This window comes from Zonotrichia albicollis, chromosome 2 (assembly GCF_047830755.1).
Source record: "Zonotrichia albicollis isolate bZonAlb1 chromosome 2, bZonAlb1.hap1, whole genome shotgun sequence".
Taxonomy (NCBI): domain Eukaryota; kingdom Metazoa; phylum Chordata; class Aves; order Passeriformes; family Passerellidae; genus Zonotrichia; species Zonotrichia albicollis.
In genome coordinates this window covers 90,590,418-90,612,674 of record NC_133820.1, presented here as the reverse complement: position 1 = coordinate 90,612,674, position 22,257 = coordinate 90,590,418, and the positions used below count along the sequence as shown (strand labels likewise).

Here is a 22,257-nt window from a genome sequence, read left to right as displayed (position 1 = left end):
ATGTAATAGATAGCTATGGAAAATGGTTATGTTTAGACATCTATTTTTTATTTTTACAAGTACATCTTTTTGTTAATGCTGATAATGAAATGCACTGCTGTCTGTCAAAAGTACATATACTTTAGCAAACTATCGATCCCTCTTCAGCAGCTGATTTCAGATGATTCTAAGTGAGATACAGATCAAATGTTTTAAAAATTGGCAAATTATTGCCTCAATTATTTAATAAATTGGTTGAAAAAAATACTTAAAGCCAAGAGATGTAAACAGAGTTTTTCTGAAAAAATACTAACTGGCTAGAACTTTATGCCTGCTTGTACTGGAGGAACCAGTGTTTGTCCTAAGCTGCTTAATAGCTCCTAGGAACAAGGAATGCATTAAGAAAAATCAGGTTAGGTGTGCATTGCATTTTTTATCCTTCCTATTCTCTGGAACAAACTTTTCCCAGCATACCTACAGTCTCGATAAAACTGTGTGTTTCAAAGAGATAGCTTAAAATGACAGTTGTGTTTCTGTTGGTGCAAACACTGACTAACAGCTCTTATCTCAGTTTTCATAAGGTGCCTTATCTGCATCAGTAAATTAGCAAATTAATATTCTGTAGTGGGATCAAAGCCCCATAGAATGCCCTAAGTCCAAGTGTTCACAGTAAAACTGTAGTGGTACATAAAAGCTCTCAACTCTTTGTTTTCAACTTACATTTTAAAGTTAAGTGGTGTCACCTTGTAGATGCATGTCTTTCCATGCAGTGGGGATTCAAGACCAGAACTGGTCACTCAGGTCTCTTACACTGAGAAAGGCAATCCCAGAAGTTCTCCCACCAGATGGGTTCTTGAGACACTTAGAAGAGGACTTCTGAAACCTTCTTATGCCACAGGCATTTTTTTAAAGCAGAAATTACCTCATGTATACTGCATGTGCCCTTGTGAGATCCTGCCATTCATATAAATTTCCATGTACAGACCCTCTGAGAAAATCTATTCCTCTGGAAGAATTTAGTTCCCAGCTTCACCTGAAGGTTTTGAGTCAGCTGCCCACAAGGCACAACTGCCCATGTCCATCCAGACTCTCCTTTGGGAGACCGAATCATCTATTTCCTCCAAACCAAAATACAGGTGTGGTTTCAGAGAGAGATCTCTTCAGGCATCATGCCCAGAGAGTGGTTTGGGCAGGACTGCGCCAAGTTCAGCTCCCCCACCCTGCTCCTGTGAGGCTGCTCCAGGGAAGCCTGTGTCCCTCCAAACACTCACATGAGCTCTTTCGCCAAGCCCCAGGGTGGGCAACATATCCTCAGTTAAAGTTTAAAAACCTCATGGTGGTATGCCACCCTGCTCATAGGCTGGAAATCAAGAAAAACTACCCAAAACCCAACCATATTACAAACCTAGCTACTCCATAAAAACCCCACAAGGAGACACAGGGCACCCATGTGCTAATTATGCATCACTGCACCTAGTCTGCTCTAGAGATTTACCCCTATGCCATGTGGGCACACATGGCACTCTGCCACACGAGGCGAGGGCAGCAGGGATCTCTCTTTGGATCTCACACGTTTAGCACTGTAGAAGTAGCCTGGAATTGCAGTAATTACTTCTGTGGGAAAATAATGTTACGAGATGTTCAAGACAGGAAGCTTTGATCTAAGGAGCTTTGCACTAAATTGACACAACTCTTGCCTTCCTGCAAAGCAAACTTGTTTTATAATTGTATTTCTCAGCCAGTGCTCACCTCAACAAAGATCCACCTCACTAAGCTGGATTTTGCCAGAGATCCTTCTTCTTTCTCTAGCAGAAGAAGGGCTTGCTTTTGATAGAAGTCACACTTGCATGGGTGACTGGGGTGAGTCATGGACCCAACAATCCCACTTCACCCCAAATACAGGTTTTAGCACATCCTGCAGGCAACATTTGCTCAGATGCTCCATATGATGAGGCAAAGCCCATTACACTTTCTGGCAGAGTCCCTGAAGGATGGGCAGTGGTACAAAAGCAGTCGTCCTCCCTTCTTTCCGCCCCCACACCCCAGAAGTGGGAGAGGGGAAACAGCACCAGAACACCATGTCCCATGTGTCCCTGTATTGGCAGTGACTAACTGAGGCAGAGAGTGATCCCTGATACAAAATAAAATTGTTAAAAATAAACTCCATGACTCATCTATTCATGGCAAGGAGTATGAACCTTTTGGAAATGAATTCACTTGTGTTCTGTGGTCTAAACAAAACCTGACAAAGTGAATTTTTCCCTGCCTAGACCTGTGGTTGGTGTCAAAGGAACTGAGATTTTTCTCCAGTTTGAAAGTGGGACCTGAGAAGGTGGTTGTTTTCTAGGTCAGATCTCTGCTAATGCTTCAGGATTGTAGGGTGGTATTTGTACATCAGTGATAGATGTATTGTCCTCGTAGAATAAAGTACACACCTTTATAGACATGATGAGAATTGTTTATTGGTATTCTTCAGAACATGATTAAGTTCCTCATTTAGATATTCCTGATGGCAGTGGAACAAGTTACCAGACCTTATGATATTTTCTTCCCTAAGCTTTTCTTCAACTTACTTCCCTGAAAAAATAATTTTTAAATGCTAGGTTGGCTGAGAAGGTGCTCCTCAGTGGGGCTTCTGGAATATCTATGAAGTTTAAAGTAAAGTTGGTGCATATTTCCCAATAAAATGATAAAATAAACCAATATATGATTATTTCTGCAACATCTAAGCAGTTTCTACCCTCTTCTGCTTATTTCTATTCCATGCCCTGCTTTTTCCTTACGCAAGCTTTTCCAATCAACTTTTTCTCAAGCTGAGATGCAAACTGGATCACTGAAGCAATCCCATTAGAGAAATGGGTTTTTCAGGCTTTTCTGTGTGGGAGAGTAGGATTTTGTTTTTTTACTCCAGCCTGTTTAATCAGTCCTGTTTACAGCCTGGCCAAACAAACAATTGCACCGCTACAAGCAAGGGCATGGCAAAGGAAGACAACAAGCAGCTAGGAAGGGCAACATGGAAAAAGGAACTTCTTGAGCTGTTTGTGTTTTTCTTTCCACCGCAGCCCAGCCAGCTGAGCACCCAGCTGCAGCACTGTTGCACCTAATTTGTGCCCATGAGGAGAGTAGTAGGTAGGACTCAAGCAAATGCCTGCATCCCTTAACAACCCTCACTACAAGCCCCCATTCTTACATCCATGTGCATTTCCCCATAAAATTACCTCAGCATAACCAACAGGGGCATCTGGAAGCAGAGCACCTTGTTAAATTATTGATTACTTGACTAACACAACTTTTGCCTTAATTTATGTTGTTCCCTTCATAACATCTTTCCAGACCTGAATATGCAGGGCTCCTTCTACCTGTGCTTTTGTTAGCTACTCTTGCATCTGTCCAAATCTGACATGAATTTAATTCACTTCAAGCACACTGTCAGGGTTTGAGTTCAAATTCTTTACACATGGCTTATCAGGTATTTTCTCTCACTTTCTGGACAATGACTCTGCCAAATGTAGTGTAAGTAAAATACTAATAAGAAAATGGGTTCAGCTTTGAACCATTTCTATAAACATACAATAAATGCTGGGGTCAGCCTGGACTTTGTACTGATTTAACTACTTCAGATTTATTTGACACCAATAACATTAAGTTGATGCAATGCTCTGGCAAGAAACTATTTGCTAAAATGCTACTAGTAATATAATTTATTCTCCTGTGTGAATAAAATTCATGGACAATCAGGATTTTACAGCAATATAACTGAATTAATACAGTACTGCTGCTTTGTTTATCTTATATTAATTTTAAACCAACAGTGATAAAATAGAATTCAGTGTTTACAAGTTTGACACCCATTAAACTGCCTTTTTTCTCACTTTCTTTTCCTCTAATATTTTTCCCCAACTTGCTTTATTGTTGCGTAACTCTCTGAACAAAGTATGCAGTTAGCAATTGTTTTTTTTGTCCTTTTGACTTGATATTATATCATTCTTGTTCTGACTGAAGGACTGCCATAAGAAAAATATGAAAATGTGAAAATGTGTTCTACTTACCTAAAAAAATCTATTTTTTGGGAAACTGTTCTGCTTTACTTGCTAACCTGTTTATATTTTTTGATTTCCCCAGTAATAATGTGTTTTGTATTGAGAACAGAAGGTAGTTTTCCCCTCAAAGTGCTCAGAGACATTTTCTCCAGCCAGAATCCCTGCTCCCATCACCTGCATCAGGTGCAGGTTAACCCTGGTGGGACTCAGGTGATGCTCCCCTCCCTTTTCTTGGCAGCGGCCTCTCCCTGTGCTGCCAGCCTGCTGCCAAGCACGGTGTCTGTTTGGCAGCCGCCCCTCAAGCTCCGGAAGCTCCCTGGCTCCATTTCCTCATTCCAGCTGGCCACTGAGGCACTGTCCCTGGCAGTGTGCTAGTGGTGCTTGTGCTGGTGTGTGCTGATGCTGCTGGATACAGAGGGCTCTGGGTGCCCTTCCCCTGTTAAGGTGTCTTTGCTTTTGCTTAGGGTAGGCTGTAGCTGGCCCAGTCCAGAGTGGTCCTATGGTTACCCTACATCCAGAGCACTTCACTCTGTTCTGAGGACAAAACGCACAGTGGCATTAATGCTCTTTGACTTTATCTGTTGGCAAGTTCCCTACCCATTTCTCTCCTCACTCTTTGATTTGGCAAGCAATCATTGATAAACTTTCTAGGAAGTCCCTCTTTAGAGGCAGCAGGTTTCTGCAGCATGGGTGCAGAAACAAATCCTTCCTGAACCCACTAGACCACTCCAGTATCTGAGGGTGCAAGGTACAGCAGTACCAGAAAACTATTGTAAAGTTTGTATATTACCAAAGTCTCCTTCTTTCCTGGTTCTTCATTTGATCTATCACCTTCCCTACTGGGCTTCAGATGAAGACAAAGAATTACAGGACTGCTGAGGTTAGAAGGAACCTCTGGGGGTCATTTGTCCAATCCCCTGCTACGGCAGGGACACCCAGAGCTGCACAGCTGAGACTCTGTACAGATAGCTTTTGAATATCTCCAAGGATGGAGACTCACAGCTGCTGGGAAACCTGTCAGTGCTCAGTCACCTACACAGTGGAAAAGTGTTCTGATGTTCAGAGAGAACCTCCCATGTTTCAGCTTATGCCCGTTGCCTCCAGCCCTATCACTGGGCACCCTTGAGCCCCCCTGGCTCTGTCCTCTTTGCATCCTTCCTGCAGGTATTATATACATTGATGGGATCCCCCTGAGCTGAACAGTCAGATCTATAAGCCTCTCCTTCGAGGAGAGATATTCCAGTTCCTTTAACATTTTTGGAGCCCATTCCTGAGGCTTCTCCAGTATGTCCATAGCTCTTGAGTACTGATACCTCTGGCATTCTCCTCCACATGATTTGCAAAGTTTACAAGTCCTCTCTGCTCTTTGTCAGACATGTTTGAGCATATTAAAATTGTCTACTTTTATTTTTTAATGTTAAGATCCACTAAAAAAAATTACTAGTAACCTGCACTCCATTTTATTTATTAATTTTGTTGTTTTTAAAATTCTCATGTTCCTTCATGCTCTCAGCATCACCTTTTCCAATACAATTCTCATTTCCAACTGAGTGATTCGATCTTTGCTTTAAGATAATTTTTCATCTGTTGCTTATTTGGCTTTATTTCTTCTTGACCAGGTTTCACAGCTTCAGATTCTGTGTTGGCAGTTTCTTGGCCAGTTTTCCCTTCCTGTTGACCAGATATAATCTCTGCCAGTATGGATGCTAAGTCCTCTATTGCTGGCCAAGCGAGAATCAATCATGCTGGATCTTAGTAATATAAATTTACACTTAATAGAAATGTAATCCTCTTGGGAATTAACATCTGCCCTAACGTAAACTTTGTCACATTTTATGAATGCTTATGAATATTAATTAATTATTCTAGCCCACTTACTTGCATGTTTGTAAATAGACAGCTATTAGGACAATTAAAATAGCAAGATGAGTAGCAAAATGGCTTCAGTCTAACAGCTATATAAATAAATATATATTTAAGAATACTACTTCTGCCTGTGTTTCTCAGGACAGGCCGTTGTTCCTCTCGGTACGCATGTGGACCTACTTTCCAGCTATTCTTGTTTCACATCTATATTGCAGAATCACTGCAGAGCCACAGGCAGGATGAACCCCATTGTCCTCCGGAGCATTCAAGCTTAGCACAAATGCACGATCTAGCGACGAGAGCTTTCACGCAGCCGATTCTGTGTGCCCAGAAGTTCAGCTCAGCTTTTTCATCCTGAACAATGGGGAAGCAAGGGGGATAGCCTAATATTTCATCCTCTGTTTTGCCTACGTAGTCTTTGTCCACCAGTGTTCTGTGGCATTAAAGGTGAACCTCTTTCATGCCATAGCTATCAAAAAGCCTTCCTCCTCTAGACAAGGCAATGATGAGTTAGAGTCACTGTTTGCTGTTATCCTGATCTGCTTTTCAAATGAAGATTCGTTTTCTTTGATCTATATAACTTGTTCTGCTCCTTCTGTGTCGTCCCACACCATGGCACACAGTCTCTAGGTTAAATACAGGAGAAAATTCTGAAAATTCATTTTTCTGCTGTCCTGTCTCCTAGGCATGCCCCCCTCCCTTCAAGCTTTCTTTGTACTTTTTTTTCATTGCTCGTAATCAAACAAGTTATTGAAATGTTTTTGTTTGTTTTTTGGTGTTTCCGTCCCTCACCTTCAGTTGATGTTTGTAAAGCATTTAACACTACACCAGGCGGGTTAATTTACTGCGCTGGTAAAACAGGCTATTTGGAGTGTCTTGCAACACTGACATGTTTTCAGCTTGAAAATCAGATGTCTCCATCCCAAAGGAAAGAATTCTTGCCAAAACTTTGTTTATATCGATGCCAGGTGCAATCTGGCCCAACAGTGGTAATGACATATGAACACTAAACAGTTTGTAAAAAACATACTTCAAAATGAAATCTGAAGCCTGTCTATAAAGACCCAGGTAAAGGTCTTACTAGGAATTTGCCTGGTGTAGAAAAGTATTTCTTTGTAGAAACATTAATTTGGCTTCTGGGCTCCCTTTAGTGTTATTAGTGGCCTCTGATTTCAGTTTTTTCATTACAGCTTGTTTTTCTTTTGCTTCTGGTAGAGCTTTCAAAGCCAAAGGTTTACTGTGTAAAAACATTTTAACAAAAATTACTGTAATTACTGTATTTAGTATTTTATTTTGTACATGGCTTTTGCATGTATGATTAGGAAAAGAAACCTTTTCTTTTTTTTGCTTCACAGAGAGCAACCCTGACCTGGTGAAAATTAGAAATACTGCAATGCAATGCATACTGCAGCACCTCTTGAAAGGGAATTGCCAGAATTTAATTGCATCCTCCTCTTCTTAAACAAGTTCAAAATAGGCTTTCATACCTAGAGGCGATTTTTTGGTTATTGGTAAGTTAAACCTGCGTAAGAGTCCTGACCCTTAGATGAAGTAACTCCCTGCCCATAGTGTGAAAGCATCAGAAACCCCAGTAGGCTGCAAATTGTGTATGTTTGTCTGATCTCTGTGATGCTCACATCCTTTGCACACCCTTACTTAAGGTAAGATAAAACTGTGGAAAGCAGAGGCGGGTAGACACACTGAAACGTTTTTAAAATGTGCTCAGATTTTGTTTGCAAATCTGTATTAAATTGACACACCCACTAAATCAGCGGCCATTTAAATGAAAATCTGGCCCTAAAAATCAATGACATTTATACAGTGATCAGATTCTTCTCTCTTTAGAGGGTCAGCGCTAAACCCAAGCACTCATTGCTGCTGTCAGTATGTGTGCTGCTGTAAGGAAGGTGCCCAGTGTGATCTACATATCCTATAGGCGTAGAGCAAACCGCTTCCTCAAAGAGTAAACCAAACAAAAGCCAGAGAACAACAGCAATAAGAGACTATTTGACAAAAAGCTATTCATGTGCAGAACCCATTACCTCACCACATACCTAAGAGTGAGCCAGTGGCTTTGGGTTTTGTCCTAAGAGGAAGCTGAGGGAAATTTTCAGGATGCTTTTCCCATGTGTTTGAAGCAAAATCAGGAGATCAGTATGCCTTTAAAATGAGAGATAAGCCTCTTAATACTCTAACTCAAACTTCACAAATCATGATTTTTGAATCAGTGCCTCAGCAGAAAAGGAAAGACTCAGATTTGCAGATGGCAAGTTGCTTGTTGCAATCTGAAAGGGTCTATACTATAATGGCAAAAAATATGACTATATACACTTTCTTCCTCTGTCCATCTGCCACTGTTATAGTCTAGTGTGGGGGTGATTTTATTTAAATTTGGACTGTTTGCAGGCTGATTTCTCATTTCTGCAATCATTAGGTTTATAACAAAAAGAGTAAATAGATTTTTTAAAAAAAATCCCAACTGCTGCCTTAGTGCTGTGTGACTTAAATAGTGAAATCATTGCTACAGGCTGCCACAGAAGAAATCTGCATACATCTGCTGCTGGTCTGCATGGTATCTCATCCAGTGACTATATATGTACATATTTACATGGAGGGAATCTTTGGGAATCTTCTTAATTCTTGCAAGTACTTTCTGAAATGGAAGATACAGAATCTTCTGGTGGCAATGACCAGGCAGACCAAGAAAAACAGAAGATAAATACATTAATAATAGAAAATGAGTGATGCAAATAGATATTTAATTTATTAATATTTAAAGGTCATAGGAAGAGTAATCTTGTTTTACTCACTTGTTATTCTCCTTCATCCAGGGAAATGACACAGTAGATGCCCTGCGAGCCAGTTTCCCCCACACTCATAAGAAAAAAGGTCAATGGACAGAGGTACGTATTCATCAAGACACAGGGACATTGAAAAGCTGTCAGGAACCATGACTGCAAGCATCAGATCATTCACCTTTCCCCTTGCTCAAGACTTGCCGCGAAGAGGACACACAGATGGATTTTTGTTTTCTTGTTTTTCAGAGGGAGTGGATTTCCCTAGAAAAAGCCTTTGTGCTTTCAGCCATCAGACCCTCATCATTGCAGGGACTGCCTGGTGGATCTGCGTCCTGGAGTGGTGGTGCTCATGGACAAATCCCCGGCCCAGACTGGTCCCCTGTGCTTTCCCCATGCCCTTGGCTCCCAGCGGCACTGGTGCACCAAGGCTGTGTCCCTGGGGCTCTGCACAGGGAGCAGAGGGAGCTCTGCCCCAGCACATCCTGCTCCCCAGAAGGCAAGCTGGTGACTGCAGGGAACAGAAACAGCTGTCTAAGGCTGCCAGCTCTGCCAGGCTGATGGCATAGGAATTGCATCAAATAAGGGAAATTGACTCCTTGATATGTTCTGTTTTTAAAATGGCCTGTGATGTTACATGATAAGTTGTTTTAGGGCTTGTAGGTCATTAGCTCAGAGGATCTGAAAAAATAATATCTGAAGACAGACTTCTAAAGGATTCACTTTAAATAGCTTATTCTGTGAGAATGAAAAAACATCAAACTAAAATTATTGCAGAACACCGATTCCCATCTCTTTTACACTGTGGAAGTGTCAGTGTGCAAGATGGAAACTCAAGCCCACTGGGACAGTAAATATTTTGAATCTGTGTTTTTTTGCAAGATGGAAGAAAACAAAGCAGCTGCCCACAAGGTTTCATCTGCTCTGAGTACCATGGCAACTCCACCAGTGAAGGGGGGAGACGAGTTTGGTCCATTGCTTGGCAGTACCTTGAAAAATATACCTGGAGGTATAAGTCATCTAAATACTAATGAAATTTAGCCACCTTTTGGATGGCCTATCTCATATATTTTTTTACTTTCTTCTTTTTCCTTCAAAATTTAAAAGGAACTTTGATTTTGTTAGCGTTTGTATTAAATATTTGTCCTCCATTAAGATGGTATTGATATAATTTGGCATGCATACTGTTCTTAAGTCACTGAAAAGAGTGGTAAAGAGCACTGAAGAACACTGTTTGCCATGGATCACTGTTTGCCATGGATCTGAAAATGTATAAATATTAATATATTTATTTAATGTAAGAAAATTAATAGGCAGGATACATTTTGATGCACAGTTCTGAAATCTGGCTCTTTGTCTAAAGCCAATGTAAAAAATAAATGGGTTTTAAGCCTATGTAAAGTTTAAACTATCCAGCATCTTTGTCACTTATTCCATGTCAAGTGGGTTAGAATGTAGTGATTGTGATAAGGAGGCTTTTCACATCCATTTCTACCAGTAGTAACCCAAGATGCAGAGGGGGGTGAAGAACAAGGGTCATATTTATAATCTGGAATGCTGCAAAATGTATCTCTTCAAGTTTTCAGCTGAACTGAGATATTTATCTTAACAAGATCTAATTAGACCTAATTTCCATAGCATATCAATTATTTTCCTCATTAGAGTAGCTAATGCCATGTTCAGATATCATGGCAATCAAGCTTGTGATTTCTGGAAAAACTGGTTAGAAGGCTTAGTATTAAGTGTGTTTCCAACTGTGAAATTTATCCTTCTGAGCAATGCCTCCCAGTTTACTCACTTTGTTCCAGGATTCTCTGCAGCATATGGCCACTGGAACCCATTAAATAACACAAAGTAAGACAGGCAGCGATGAGTCAAAAATAGCTGCACTAGTGAATCGCCTTTCAAAATTCTGTCTCTAACAAGAAAAATAATGAAGAATAAGGCATGCAATTAAAAGAAATTAAGGTCAATTTTCAAGCCGGGTTGCCTACATGGTGGTTTCAAAATCCACGTTAGGCACCTCAAATAAAAGCAGCCTGATTGAACACCTGCAGCTCTTGGCAATGCACTCGTGTGTATAAGGCAGCCAGGCAATTCTTGCACTCGGAGTCTCTACCTCCTGATTTTATTTTCCCCAGTTCCTAAACATCCTAAAACTCTGGGTTCCAACCACTAGGTTTAACATGTTCCTTTTTCCTCCTAAGGAAGATACCCAGTGCTTCCAGTGCAGGGCCATATGTGTGCCATATACTTGCTGGACAAGTCCCACTGGCTCAGCGTGAGAGTGAAGGCACTTTTTTCATTACAGGAGCTTGTCACATTTTATTTGGCCAAATGCATTGTCACAAGACACTTGGATTCCTTGCATCCAGCCTGCGTCATCTACAAGTTTGGTGTCTGTTCTAAGGTTTTTTTCTAGAGGTTTTGTTACAGAGGTCAGTATATCTGCAAGGAGATTTATCTTCTAGAGTGGCTGCCTGCAGCATTGAGATTATTTGGGCTTTGGAGGCATCCAGATCCCACAGCTGAAGCACCTTCTTCCTAGGGAGCTACAACAGTCAGGCTGAATCTCACCTCACTGTTTTCTGGGCTGTTGTCTCCAATCCCAGATCAGACACACAACATTTTGCTAATATGAAAAGCAGAGGTAGAGACCTCTGCTGCTATAAGAATGTTACATTAGCAATGGATCTGAGCTCAATGTATGGTTGTACTGACATGCTGCATGGCTGAGGGCAGCTTTCATTCACAGCTACCCCCTAACCAAGCATTTATTAATTTTTTCTCATTTAAAATACGCCTCATGCTCTCAATGAGTACATCTTGAATGAGGCACAGGGAACATGCAAGTTTCTGAATAAAGGGAATTCTTTACTTGATGCATTTTCATAGAATCACAAAATAGTTTTGAAGCTTTGTAGTTATTATTATTATTTCGTTATGTTTGTATCCAACTCCCTTCATTCGCAAATAAAAAGATGCTTCATGTGGCTGTCCAAATAATGTATTCAAAGTAAACAAGAAAATAAACAACTCTGCTCTTGTGACCTGTGTTATGAAGAATAAAAAGTTACCTAAAGGTCCAGAGAAGGTACATGCTGTGTTTGTGCCCTTATATCTAAGCATGTCTATGAATTTAATGGGCATATTCAGGTATTGTGCAGATAGGAATTCAGCCACATTTCTCCTAATTGATTTGAAATTATATGGACAGTAACGGTGCCAGAAGACAAATTAGTTTGCTCTTTCATACTGAGCTGAAGTTGTTTGGTTTTCTTAAAAGAAATAAAACTGATAATTGTCACTACAGTAAGTAAATATGTCTGAATACATGCAGAAAGCAGATCTATTGGGTAAGAAGGTTACAGAATCTCATTTTGTGGTCCATCTGCTCCCTCTTTGCTTCCCAAGCCAACAGACACTAATCTGGGATGAAGAAACTGACAGGACATGGGGGAGGAGTAGATGGTCATGATTCCTGCACGTTTCAGCTTTTTGATATATGTGCTCATGCCATTGTGATATAATAGAAGGAAAATAACGCAGTGGAGTCAGGAGGACAATTCCAACAATTATGCATTGCAGCAGCATTTTACTGCTTAAGATTTTCTCACACATTCAGTGCAATTTACATGTTTTACCACTGAGATCTGAGCACTCAAAATTAATGTTCAAGGGGGAAAAGATGCATTGCTGGAAAAGATTGTTAAGCAGATCAAAAGCTGAAATAAACAGTAAAATAATCAGATTGAGTTAAGAAAAGTGTCCAGAGTACTCCTGCTGGATTTTTTCTCTAATTTGCATCTATGCTGTTGGTCTTGGAGAAAATGTGAACATCATCCTAGTAAAAATTTCTAGTGGCCATAGCATGAAATAAAAGTGGTTCAAAAGGATGAAAATAAATAAAGAAGAGATAGGGATAAAATCAAAATTCAAAGCCACAGACCATGAGTATGAAAGACAAAGCCAAAGTGGCAGTGTGGCTAATGAGGGATGAGAGTGAGAGAGGGATGTGCTACACGACTGTGCAGTAATCAAGAAAAGGGCCAATGGAGCTGTATCATGTCATCTCCATCACTGCACAGCTCAGCAACAACAGCACTGCCAGTTTTTACTTCTAATTCTGGTCACTTTATCATCAGAAAGACCATAATAAATAGAAATAGGTTTCAATGGAAGCAAAAAGGAGCAAAGTGAAAAAAAGAGATTAAAATAGATAAATATGTATTGTTTGCTTTAACTATAATCAAGATGCAAGGCATGTACAAATAATTCAAGCACTTGAATGCTTCACTAAAAGTGGTAAGTTCTTGAACATAAGCAAAGAGAAGCATCACTAGCATTTTGGATAAGAACTATGAAGAAGTTACAAAAACCAAAGCTGTTGTCAGCAGGGAAGTGTGCCTAATGATTAAAGCACCTAATCCAAGATTTAAAAATAATTTCGACCACATGATGTGAAGCACTGATGCAACATAAGGTCCCTCTGCCAGGTGAAGGCTGCTCAAAACTTCTAAAATCGTAACTGTAGCCCAGATCAGAGGCTGTGTGTGCACAAAAATTACTGGACTTCCCTCAGCTAACCATGGATTTCTCATGGATTCCTTCTTATTCCCCTTCCATTCCACCCTTCCAAAGCCACCTGGCTGTCCCTTGGATGTGGTTACCCTCCCTTATGTGCAGGACCAGGATGATTCACGAGGAGAGTGGCTTAACTTTGATGCATGAGCCAAGATGCACATTTGTCAGCCTAGAATAGCATGGATCCAAGTCACATTCTTCAGTCTGTGTGATGCCTTCAAATGGCCAGTCATCACCAAAAAGTCAGCCTAAGCTGTATCTCCTCTCTCTCCTGTATTTTGGAAGCTGCTCTTGATGCATTCATCTTTCACAGAGGCTGTCAAAAATTCTCTGTTCCCAGGAGCAGACACAGAGCCTAAACTTTCCATGGCCTAAGGACTTTCTCCTTACAGGCTTACTCACTAGGATTAATGGCTATGAATTACATGATATTGATTTTGTGAGAGCCAGGAATTTTACACAGCAAAGCCTATACATAATTACAGATCTTCCTCTGAACTTCATCTAATGCTTCAAGATTTATAAAGATCAAACTTAAACTTGAGATAACAAAAGAGATTCCCAGCACAGCAAGTTTTTCCAGAAAAACTTGCCCAGAACTCTTCTCAATGGTTTAATGTACTGCAGGCACAGTATGCAATCATGGAATAAGGATATGCTTGGCATGAGCCAAGATGTGCATTCATCAGCCTAGAATAGCATGGGTCCAAGTTGCATCCTCTGGTCTGTGTGATGCCTTCAAATGGTCAGAGACATCCCCAAAAAGTCAGTTTAAGCACTTTCTGCTCACTGTCTTGTACTTTGGAAACTAGTCTTGATGCATTCATCTTTCACAGAGGGCGTCAATTCCCAGCAGTAAGAAGAGAACAACTTTCTCCTTCTACTTAGAGTGGATGAGAGATCCTTGGAACGAGTGGCAGGCCCTTTGTGATTAATAGTCCTTGACTGGATTATTTCACGAATATATTCTTGCTTTTTGACTCATGTTCATTGCCACACTATCGAAAGGAAAATGAGTCTAACTATTCATTGTGTGAAACAGAGCTGCTTTTTGATTTGCTTGGAACGTGCCACTTGGTAATTTTTCTTGTTTGAAGCATCTTGGCATCCACAGCCAAAGGCAGACAACTCAAGGACACAGCTGGTCCTACAGGCTCTAGAGAAACCCTGGGAACAAAACCAGGGCTGCAGAGTTGAGAGAAGACTCCATGGAGTGAACGTGCAAAATCAGACTTGGCAGAGAAAGCCACCACAAGTGTGGAGCACAGCCAGGCTTCAGTGAGTGCCTCAGCAGAAAACCTAAGGGCCTTTGTCCAGAGCATGACTAGCAGAGGTCAGTAATCAATAGTACAGTAACAACACTTTCTGCTCATCTACATCCCGTGTCCAGCCTTTAGATCCCATCTCTTGGTGCAGCTGGAAAGCCAATGCAACAAAAAGCATTTTGACAACCCATGTGTCTATCATCTGTGAGAAGAGAGGGCCAACAGCTCTGCTGGCTTTCACTTTGCAGTCACGAATGTTCGGTAGTGTAGCAGAGAAAGCTGTGCAATCACCAGCTTCCAGGTGGCCATGGCAGTGGTTCTGTTCCCTCTTTGCAGGGGAGTCCATCAGCTATGTATGTGGTCCTTCTCATCCTGCAGCTCTTGCTCTGCTGCTAAGTCCTCCCTGCAGCTGCTGGAGCCCCTGCCTCTCCCTCTCCTGCAGGACAGACACTGGAGTGCTCTGTAATTCCAGATCCACCTGCAGTCTGCCTCTCCCTCTGCATGGTCTGGATGGCACAGGAGATGGTCCTGGTGGCTGGAGACTCCAAGCACAGCTCTGATTCCCTTTACAGGGTCTTTGTTTTCTCCCGGCACATGCTTCTGTATTGTGTGAGCCGCTGAAAATAAACAGCATCTTGGAAATGGCACAGTTTCCGTGGCAGGTTAGCTGATGTGGTGGTTCATGCACCACACTGCAGAGAGTGGGAAAGCCAAATGCAATAGGGCAGGGGATGCTGTGCACCAGAGCCATGTCCAAAAAGAAGGGAGCCAGACCAACCAAAATTACACAGGTGGGCAGGTTGAAGGAGCTAAGTAATCCATCCCAACTGAGCAGACCTACATTGAACTGCTGCCAACCATACATGTAAGAGAAATCACTTGTTGCTGTAAAATGCACCCTGAACACAGTTATAAACAGAATTAACATGAAAACATGGATGTTCGGATGAATTAATTAAAAGCAACGCCAATTTTGATTGGTTCATAAAACACGCAATTAATTATTTCTGTAGATAAATCAAAACACAATTTGCAAAGGAGAACCCAATTCACCCTATATGCTTTAGGTCCAATACATTTAGCAAAAGCCAAATTAAAGAGATTGAAAGGAATCTTTGCACTTCTTGTTGAAGAAGAATCCAGCCCCCCTTGATTGCAGATCATGCAGGGGCTAGTGCTGTCCTCTGTCTGGCAGCAGACTCCCACCCTTTCCACCAAAATAACATTTGCTTACTAATAATGTCTCTTTCTCCAAAAGGTGTAAATAGGCCCTTGTTCGAGCTTATCACAGATTCAGCTATATTCTTTTATCTCCAGTAATCTGGAGATTTTTTTCCCTGCAGATAGTTTCTGTGTTCCATTCGCTGCTATTTGCTAGAGAAAGACTCTTGGGCTTTTTGCCCTTTGTATTTCCTCTCTTCTTTCATGTGGAGAAGACTGCCAACGTGGGATTTGCAAACTGCTGCCAATATGGGATTTGTGCTGCTGCGGCTGCCAATCTTTAATTTAGCATATGTATAAAGCTAATTTTTGGACACGATGCTAGTGCCTGGCATCTCTGCAGGAGTCAGCCAGGTTGTAATGTTTGTATTGTACTGCACTATAAAAAAACAATAAAAAGAAAATATAAAGGAAAAAGCCTTTTATCTCTAGCTTTATAGCTACAGATATGGTCTAAATACTTGTATTCTCCCTCTGCATCTAAAATCCGCTTCCTCCTTTCTGTGCCGTAGCCCTTTCTTTTAGATTTGCAGTTTGTGTTGCCTGTATTAGAAGCCAATGATAGGCTCCTGCTCCCTACTGAGAATATCTTCATATTAAAATGTATAAATTCAACTCTTTAGAGGCAGAAAAAAAGACTAGTTTCCCTTTAATTATATTTAAAATACACAGTCACATATGAGAAGAAATATTTTCTCTTTAAAAAAATATGTTAATACAGAGAATCAGAGAAAAAAAAATATCATTCAGGAAACATCTTTCTTATGGAAAACATAAGCTTGACTACCCTTCCTTGGCAAGGACACCTATGGTTTGGGAGGATGTTCCTGCAGTGAATTCTCTAAAATACGGCAGTGCCATTCTGGCCACTCAGTGGGAGTGTGAGTGAGCCAAACTCCAGCTCCAGAAGCCCCAATTTGGAGGACCCCATGTGGCTCCAGGGAGCTCCTTGGCCAGGCCTGGAAGCAGGCAAAGGGAAAGCTTCTGGGGAAGCCATGGCCACAGGATGGACTGAGGGAAGCAGCTTTCTGCTGCCCCACGATGGTGGCTACAGCAGGACAAAGGCTGTACTAGAACCACTGTTCCCAGGGGTCCCAAATGGATTTATAGGAAGAGATTAATTCATTGCAAGAGCCTTCAGTGACAGTTCACAGTTCTTTCTTATGGAGAGGATCTCCTAAACCTGTACCTAAACTTATTCCAGCCCTTGTACTTGAAGGATGGGTATTCACCAGAAGATGTGAATACCCATGGAGGAATTGCCAGTGAAAGGGCTATGGTTTGGAAAAGCCTGGCAGACTGCGAGTGGCAAACTGAGCTAGTGACTTAAAGTAGGACTCACTGACTGCATAGAGTCTGAGCATTTGCCCCCAAATGCAGGGGAAAAGATCACCAGACAAACACAGAGCATCATGAGGATTTTGTAAATCTGCTTTTCACAAATATTTAGTATACCCACAGGCTATTTTGATTTTTTCTTTTGTTATCAACAGAGATTTTTGTAGTTTCTTTTCCCACTAGATATATCAGATGAAGGAAAGGGAAATTGCTCTATCCTGGCATCACTTTTCATTTTAATTATTGTGATTTAAATTACCCCATCTACGGAAGCCCACAGTAGAGTGTTGACTACCCAGTAATAGAAGGTAGTTTTTCCGCACGGCTAGACTGGTATTTTCTAAGAAGGAGATCTGCTAGCTTGCCTACTTTCACAGCAGCAGTGCCATGGGCCGTAATGAGACAGGATTATTGTTGCAACTGCTCTTGAAGGCCTCTCTCCCCAGGCAGCCACAGAATGACTGAGTCACGCAGGTGATGCATTCGCTGTAACAAGATGGACAAAACCCTGAAATCCACATCCCAAATAATCCCCCACATACCCACACCTCTGGAGGAGGGGGTGTGGGGGGGTGAGAACAAAAGCACTGATGCCAGAAAAAAACAAACAACCCAAACTGTTTATTTTAAATAAATAAATAAAGGGGGCGGGGGGGTGGGGGGGTGGTGTTTTCTAATACCAAAATGCCCTGCACAGTCATGCAGAAGAACCGGAGTTTGGTTTCTAATCGCAGCCTCTCGTTCCCGGGGCTGGCAGGAAGCACGCATGGGGTGAAGGAGGTGCCGTGCATCACTCAGCAGCAGCCCCTCTGGCTGCCTAATGAAAGGGGCTGACAGGCTCTTGTGGGAGACCCATCCAGCCTGCCTTGGCTGGAAGGATGATGGCCTTGGCACAGAGCACCACACTGCGGGAGGGGATTTTTTTCCCAGCTTTATAAACGACATCCTTGAGGCCCTGTGTGGCTGCCAGCTTCTCCTGCCCAGCGCAGGACTGTCTAGGGCTCCCTCTGGGGCTCATCCGCCGGCTGGAGAAGCTGTGTTTGAGAAACACAGGATAGCCCCTGGCAGAGTGTGCCGAGCTGGACCACCCTTGCTGAGGTTCCTGCACCTGCTGGCAGGGAGAGCGAGCACTGGGACTGGAACAGCCTCAAGAATAGAACCATTGACAGAAGCACAAACGTAGAGCAATTATTTATCTTGTGCTAGGAGTGTGTGAGGTGGCAATTGTGCAGAGCCCACTGTAAGTTAGAAATCTGCTTTATTCCCAGAGCACTGGTGCATCAAGGAAATTCTACTGACAGGCACCTCAGAAATACGGAAAGGATTAGGACTCTGAATGCCAGGATGGTATCAGCAATGTTGTGCTCACATTAGCAGCCATGCTCTGACTTCCTCACCCTCTTCTGTCATGGGAACAGCAGAAGGAAATGCTGTCATCCTTTCAGAATCAAGCACTGCCACTAGAAGACATGAGACAAATATTATTTTACAGAGCTCCATGAAGCTTCAGAATTACGACACAAAAATTCTGTAGTGGAGAAAGGAGGGGGCTTTCTGCACTTTTGCCTTGCTTTGCAAGTTTCTGCACTGGGTAGCAGCCTTTGAGCACCGGTGATGCTCTGGGGAGCTGTTCCTGGTGACTAAGGTCTCATTTCCACCAGGAGCACCTGCTGTGGTTTGGATCAGTCATTACATTTCACAGCACACAGGGCTGCCCTCTGCTATGTGCCAGTTGCATCTGAAGCAAAGCAAGCAGTTAAGGATACTTCAGGCCCTTCTACCAGGATAAAACCTACCATAGGTTCTGTTTCACTTGTGTCTGGCCCTTCTCTTCTGATTAAATTCCATGATTTATTAGGCTTGCCTGATGCAGGCAGAGCCCAAGAACACAGTTTTCCCTGACAAGGTATCACAAGCTCATGCAAGTACCGCTCATTCCCAAGACAAAGATTTTATCCCTGGACTGCAAGCACTGGCCACTGTCTGTCTCTGATCAACAACTAGTGACTCTGCTAAACCTGCCAGAAAATAGGATGTCACCAAGTATTGTTTATGTCAGAGAGTTGCAATCCTTGGCAGTGCCAAACAGGAATAAATATGAACCAAGTATTTAAACTGCATGCTGCATCATGAAACCTACTCAGACACAAAACCCAATTCAACCCAAACAACAATAAAAAGCTTTTCAGGAGGTCTTGGTATGACCTCATCATTGACCTGCTGATTCACCATTCAGTTAGGCAAAGGATTCATATGACACTAGTCTTCCCCAATCATGTGAGAAGGGTACCAAATAAAATGGACTCACTGGTGTGAAACATGAAATTATCCTCTCACATTTCATCTGTCAATTATTTCACATCAGCAGTCAAGGAAAACAGATGTAATGAACAGCTCATCATTCAAAACAATCACCTCCTAAACCCAATTCCCTTGCTAAATATAATCAGGGGAAGATCAGCAATGCTTGGATTTACACACAATGTGAACTGAGTTCACTGGCCAGTTTTCCATGTTGGGCCACACCAGCCCAGCTGTACCCCACACCTCTGAGTGCCCAGGCAGCTGCCTGCTCCCAACACATGACCCCTCACCGAGCAATACCATGTCCAGCTCTGAATAGAAGTGCAATGCCTTGATGTCACTCACTTGACAGCCTGGGCATCCACCTCTCCCAGCACACCAGTGCTGAAAGCAGGGCAAGAAAATAAGGACAATAAAATAGCCAGGATAGGAGAAAAACACCATTGTGTCCAGGGTAGATCACAACCAACAGTGAAAGTGAGAACACATGAATGTTAAAGCTTCACTTCAAAAAAAGACTGATGTCCCTCAGAATAATCCACATTTAAGAGACAGTCAGACGCCCCACATTTTTCCATCTATTTTTTTAAAGTCTTTGCCCTTACCTTTGCCATTTTACCCACATCTGACTTCAGGACTACCAAAGCCTGAACACTGCTGACTGTATCTCAGTATCAGAATACCTTGGCAATTGCACGACGAGATAAATATCACTGCAGACTGCTATTTAAAAATGCGCTACTATGACTTAAGGGAGACAAAAAGAGAGAAATTATATTTCTCATAATATGGCACACACAACCATTACATCCTGAGCTTTTACATATCACCCTTTGCTGACGTAAATACTAGAAATGGATGCTATGTGGTCAACAGAGCACTGCTGAAGCACGGGCAGTCACACAAGAGTGACGTTTCCCACCTAATTGCACAAACACTCCAACAAACCGCGGCACCTCGGAGGTCTGGTTCCTCACTGATATTTCAGTTGTTCACTGCCGCAGCCACGGACGCAGCGAATTTTGAATTAAACACCACTGCTCGGTGATGCTGACACTCCCAGTCAAGCATATCTTGATGAAATTAGAGATGCAGAAAATATTTTTTGACAGAGTGCACGAGCAAAACAGCCAGAAGTACAGCGAGTTCGGTGTGAATGGCTCGTGCAGAGAGAGAGACAGGGGAGATGTTGAAAATTGGAATCTCTGATTTTGGCAGGAAGAGGCGAATTTTATTAGCAATCTATGCCGCAAACATAACTTTCCAACTATTAACAGGTTTTAGTTGCCAAAAGAAAAACACCATTTCTAATTGCTTCTCAGCTCTTACATTTTGCAATAGAAAAAGAAAAAAGGAGAAGGCAAGAAAACTTACATCTCCATTATGTAAAATATCAGACCGGTGGAGAATACAGCAGTATTCCAGTTTAACAAAATCTTCACAAATGTAAACACTTTACAACCTTCTGCCCAAACCTGCAATTCTATGACAAATTAGCACAAACATATTGTAGGAAATATGCAGGAAAGTTTTGCAAAGCATCATAAGCTATTTAGGTATTGGTAAAATAAGATTGGTTATTCTTATTGTTGCTACCCCCTAGCATGCAGGATCATAAAAAGTCTAAGGGCATTTTATTTCCTTGAAGAAACATGATTTTCCTTTGAGTTTAACAGAATGGAAATTTTAAATTAATGCAAGAGACAGCAGGATTAATTCCAACCTGTAAATCTCCAAACCCCACCTGTTTCAGTGTACTTCTTCCTAGTCTAAGAAGGAAAATACAGCCTTTTTGGCTCTGCAAGTACCACTGTGATCCCTGAGCAGAGAAAATTGCTATGATACAATACTTTAATTGTCTTTGACTTAGAGGTTTGGATGGGCTAAATGAGACTTTTAAAGTAGCATTTCTAAACTTCATTGAAAAGATCCTCAGCTTTTCAGAAGGTCCTCAAAAATTCACTAAGACACAGCTTGTGAAAATTAGTAGCTAGCTCCTTTCCAGAGAAAGGCTGGCAAGCTCAACTGGGAAATAGCCTTTAGTCAGAGCAGAGAGAGTGGCCCTTGGGGAAGGGCCCGGATAGACTTGGTTCCCATGGGCAGCTGCTTTCTGTCCAGCCAGAAACACACAGCTAACCCCTAAAACCAAACCAGCTGCTCTCAATCATAACAGTGTGTAGCTAAAAATTGCAAAGATGTCTTTATCCAGTGCTCTGATCATACTGGCTGAGGTGCCCACACACGTGAGCTTTCCAGTTGCATAAGAAAGCATTGACTAGCTGCTCCATGAGGTGACTGGGGACTTTTCCTACCTTACATTGCCAGAACATGGACAGCATATGTACTGGCTTGCATGAGAGAGGGTTTTAAAATTGAAATACAAATTCTCCTACGTGTCCTTGCTGGAGCCATGGAAGTTGGAGGGAAGAAAATGCAGAGCTGAGCAGTGCCTGGTGTGCAATGGTTTGGAACCCATAAACCATTGACAAAGCTAAAGGAGCAGCACTGTGTCAGGGCACAAGGTAGGAGAGATGTGTTCCACAAGGAGCTCCCTGGACTACAGCATGCCAGCTGAAGCCCACTGCTGCTCATGGCCACACTTTCTCATTTGTCTCTGTGGCTGCGTGCAGCCAAGCACGTGTGACAGTGGAGGCTCACCCTGGGACCTCCTGCGTCCCTGGATGCTGCCCACAGCACTGCTACAGGTTCAGGTGACAGAAATGGGCAGGAAGCACCCCATCCTCACAGAAGCCTCTGGCAGGACCCAGCCCAAGAGCAGACCTGAGGTTCAGTGACCAGGTCCAGCTCAACTCCCATGTGCAATCTGGGTGGCCAGAGCAAGCACAGAGGAGCAAGGGGACAACA

The 22,257-nt window shown here is 42.2% G+C and overlaps 1 protein-coding gene and 1 long non-coding RNA gene across 5 annotated transcripts in view; one reads left to right on the top strand and one right to left on the bottom strand.

Annotated features, from left to right (window-relative positions):
* LOC102072946 (uncharacterized) overlaps nt 1-16,150 on the top strand; it is a 77,922-nt gene extending 61,772 nt beyond the window's left edge. Inside the window, exons 2-4 of the long non-coding RNA XR_012579102.1 lie at nt 7,241-7,396; nt 8,717-8,788; nt 8,930-16,150. This is a non-coding gene — a long non-coding RNA (uncharacterized LOC102072946). The remainder of the gene's footprint in view (nt 1-7,240; nt 7,397-8,716; nt 8,789-8,929) is intronic.
* CLYBL (citramalyl-CoA lyase) overlaps nt 1-22,257 on the bottom strand; it is a 167,012-nt gene that overhangs the window by 34,591 nt on the left and 110,164 nt on the right. The window lies entirely within an intron of this gene.